Source organism: Chionomys nivalis, chromosome 26 (assembly GCF_950005125.1).
Source record: "Chionomys nivalis chromosome 26, mChiNiv1.1, whole genome shotgun sequence".
Taxonomy (NCBI): domain Eukaryota; kingdom Metazoa; phylum Chordata; class Mammalia; order Rodentia; family Cricetidae; genus Chionomys; species Chionomys nivalis.
In genome coordinates, this window is record NC_080111.1 from 31,852,315 (window position 1) to 31,857,114 (window position 4,800).

Here is a 4,800-nt window from a genome sequence, read left to right on the forward strand (position 1 = left end):
TTAGGTTCAGTGTGTATTTTTTCACTGGCTCCCAAGGTGTATTTCTTTCACTGGCTCTGGATTCAGGGTGGAGATGCGAGATTTTGTGCTCAGGGATTGGTTTGTTTTCCTGCTCAGGGACTGGTTAATTTTGTGTTCAGTTGGTCAGGGGCAGGTTTGGCTTTAGTTTCAGAGCCAACTTGTCTTTCTTTCACTGGCCCTTCTCAGCCTTTTGGCTCTATTTTCAGGATCATGGTGTATTTCTTTCACTGCCTCTAGTTCCAAGGGCAAAGTGTGTTTCTTTCACTGCCTGCGCTTGCAGGGCTGGGGTGGGTTTCTTTGGCTGGACCTTTTACCCTTTTTACCTACAATAGAAGTAGCAAACAGTTACTGGAGAAGAGACTCTTGCCAGTTGATCTGACTGCAAGCTGTGCAGAGAGCTCCAGAAGTACAGTATTTTAGAATTGTCCATCATGCTATCTCCAGATCACCAACACACTTGTAAATAGCCCTAGGAAACCCACTGGTTCACTAAGTTAGATTTGGGTGTAATTTTTTATTAGTTTTGTTTAACTGGAGATTTCTCTCTTACTTACCAATTCCCAAATATCCACTCTGAGGCTTAATTATAAACTATTTGGCTGATGTCTCAGGCTTATTACTAACTGGTTTTTACATCTTAAATGAGACAATTTTTATTAGACTATGTATTGTCATATGGCCATGGTATTACCTCACATCTTGTTTCTCTGGTGGCTGCTGGCATTTCCCTGACTCTTCCCTTTTTCACCCTGTTTCTCTGTTTAGACTTCCCACCTGGCTCTCTTCTGCCTGGCTATTTGCCAAATCAACTTTCTTATAAACCAATGGTAATAAAGCATACTCACAGCATCATAGAGATATTCCACATCAGCCTTTGTGTTGGTTTCACTATCAGGGCCCTATTTGAAGTACATAGAATTTTTCTCTTTTCTCTTTTTAATAATCTCTGAAAGAAAAGTTACATTAAATAATTATTATTAGAGAAAAACATAAAAAGGAACAAAAATACTGGCAAGAACTTTACAAACTATTATGGCTAGTTATAATGTAAACTATAATATTATTACATTATGGCTTGTTATTTCTTTGACCTTATTCTTTTCTGATCCCTAATAATTTATGTAGATCAGTTTTATGATCAGCTAATAACTAGCCATTTCTGTTCAAAATAGTGATTGTTGCATAGTAAATGAGCAAAATCAGCCTCAAGTTGAATGTGAAGATGTTACTTGGAACCAGGAGCTGCCTAAGTAGCTAACATATGTGTTAATGCACTAAAGAGGGTTATAATCCTTTGACTCATACTGGTAAGTTGTGTGACTGCTTTCTTTTCCCATTAAGCTGACTTTTTGATGATGATATGTGATATGTGAGGTCCTATGATAAATTTGAATCCAAATTTGACAAGACTGCATAGTCAGTCATTGGCCTCTTGGAGCTCCAATATTGTCTTAGTATGAGAAAATCTAAGCCAGCCAGTCTCAGAAGCCATCTGGAGCAATTGTACGATGCTCATCTGAGCATCCTAGCAAATTTAACCCCAGTTACTCGTCTCATATGAAGGTTTCAAAATCACATACTGGAGACAAATACTGACTGAGTTCCTGATTTACAAAATCATGAGATTAAATAATATTACATTTTAAAATAGCCTACCAAATTGAGTAAACTGTGGGGTGTTCTGTTGTATAACATTAGAAAGCATTAGATTTTGTGACATTAGATAAAGCATTTTTGTAAATCTTATACAATAAAAGACATCCTGAGAGTGTAATAAAAGTCAAGGTAAATATTTTCACTGATGAACCTTAGAAAATTGTAGTTTATTGCTTACTATCGATGTGGACTGTATGGCAGATTCCACTCATATATTTGGTAAATCTCTTAAGTCAAATCTTGTGATTGGTTATATATCTCTTAACAGATATAATGGAGAATGTAAGTCAAGAAATAAGGAATATAATATGGAATTGTACTTACAAGGGTCAATCAGTCAAAAGAAAATCACCTGGAAGAAGTCTAATAGCCACTTGAGAAATAGAGCATAGTGTGATAACATGTATGCATGTGACCACTATGTTTTAGAATACACACACAAATACATACACACTACATACACACATGCATAAACAAGCTTATACACAGAGATATACATAACAATACATACACATAAACATGTGTAGACTGAAGTTTCTGTCCCACCTGGTCCCACAATTGTTCAGTTCCAAAGAAACACACAGAGGCTTATATTAACTGTTTAGCCCCTTAGCTAGGCTTATTACTAACTATCTCTTACAACTTAAATTAGCCCCAAATTCTTTTCTATGTTTAGTCATGTGGTTGGGTACCTTTTCTCAGTAAGGTATTCTCATCTTGCTTCCTCTGTATCTGGCTGACTGTATCTCTCTGCCTTTCCTCCACCCAAAATTTTCCTAGTCTGGTCACCCTACCCATACTTCTAGCCTGGATACTGGCAAATCAGTGTTTTATTAAACCAAAATGAGTGACAAGTATTTACAGTGTACAAGAGTGTTATCCCACAGCACACATGTTTCAAAAGAAGAGATCAGGGGGATTTCTATCACTTTACTCATCCTTTTTTTTTTTTTATGGAAAAAGGAAGAATTTTAAAGGTTTTCAAAATTCCGGATGATTAAAACAAGTTTGTATCTACCTGTAGCTTCCCATTTCCTTCTACCTAGAAAAGTCCAAGGTAATGTTCAAAACTGAAGGAATTATTTTGGGGCTAGAAATGAAGATGAAGCTTACATTCTTCCCTAAATCCCATTTTGAGCCTGATTTAATCAAGCAAATGGAACAATAAGGGATGAGTAGGTCAGATATAAAGGAATCAGGAAAGATGATCAAGAGCACATTTCTGCTTTCATTTGAAAACCAGAAAGACAACAAAACTACAGCCAAGAGAAGGGAATAACACAGATCAAGGCAGAAGGCAATGGACTGTGCATCAGAAGCAACCAGAAGAGAAATTAAAAGTGAGAAAGCCTAACTGAGAGAATCCACAGAGACAGAGAGACAGGGGAAAAGGAGCAGGGATAAGGCTTTGGTAGAAGAAAAGGGAGAAAACAAATAGCAGAGACATTTAAAGCACAGTTAGGGGATATCATAAATAATTATTAGTAATTCCAACAACTTTCATAAAATTCAAAATTTGCAAAAATTAATTAAAATAAAATTCTCAATGGCTTTATAAGTACCAGTAAAATTAACTTAAAATCTTTTGTCATACAGTCCTCTGCAAGTTCAGGCAGTCCCACTGAAAACCCAAATGTTTAAATGCAAAATGTTAAGTCTGCCTACACTTCGCTTGAAAATTCAAAAGGATTGTAGAAGGAGCTGCGGGCTGCTTTCCTGCCACCCAGCTCCTGGCCGCCTGGCTAGCTTATGCCCGAAATAACAACACACAAACTGTATCCTTTTAAACACTGCCTGGCCCATTATAACTAGCCTCTTCTAGGCTAATTCTCACATATTAATTTAGCCCATTTCTAATAATCTGCGTAGCACCACTAGGTGTGCTTACCGGGAAAGATTCAGCATATCTGACCTGGTGGCTGGCTGCATCGCGTCTGGCTCTGAAAGGAGCTGCCCTGCATCTGAGCTCACTTCCTCTTCCTCCCAGCATTATGTTCTGTTTACTCCACCCACCTATGTTCTCACCTATGAGGCCAAGCAGCTTCTTTATTAATTAACCAATGACCTTCCTCCATAAAAGGATGGAATGTCTTACAGCTTATTCCACAAGGACACAGTTATTTTGACACAACAACAGTGAACAAACAAGCAAACAACATAAAAACAGGAAAATAAAGGCAAAAAGAGAAAGATACAGGAAAAACAAGAGAAAACACCTATCATTGAAATGAAGTTCCTAGAATAGTCAATTTACAAATAACATGTCATACAAGAAGCTAGTATCCAGAGCAAAGTATCCTTTTAATTCAATAGCAATTAAAACACTTATTAAACACAGGTAAAGAACTTGAATAGACTTTTCACCAGAGGGAATATACAGATGGACAAACAGTGAAACAGGAAGAAAGATGAGAAATGTATGGATAGATGACAAATATTGCTAACATTAGGAGAATTCAAATCTAAAGCATAATATTTAACAACAATTTAGACTATTATCTATATTAAAGAAAATACTGCAGATGGGTAGTGGTGGTACATACCTTCAATCCCAGCACTCAGGAGGCAGAGTCAGGCAGATCTCTATGAGTTTGAGGCCAGCCTGAGCTACAGAGCTAGTTCCAGGACAGGCCAAAGAACTACATAGAAACCCTGTCTCTAAAAACAAACAAACAAACAACAACAACAACAGCAACAAAGAAAATATTGCAAGACCTGGTGACAATGTGGAGAAATTAAAACACTGGTCATTGTTGTTATGCATATATAATAGTAGAGTCATCATGGGAAAAGTTATTTCTTAAAAAAAAAAACCCAGCTGAGCAAGAAATCAGAGAAACATCACCCTTCACAACAGCCACAAATAGCATAAAATATCTTGGAGTAATTCTAACCTAACAAGTGGAAGACTTGTATGATAAGAACTTTAAATCTTTGAAGAAAGAAATGGAAGACACCATAAAGTGGAAAGATCTTCCATGCTCTTTGGTAGGTAGATTTAACATAGTAAAAATGGCAATCTTACCCAAAGTAATCTACAGATTCAATGCAATGCCAATTAAAATCCCAGACAAATTCTTCACAGACCAATATTCAATATTCAAACTTCATACGAAAAAGCAG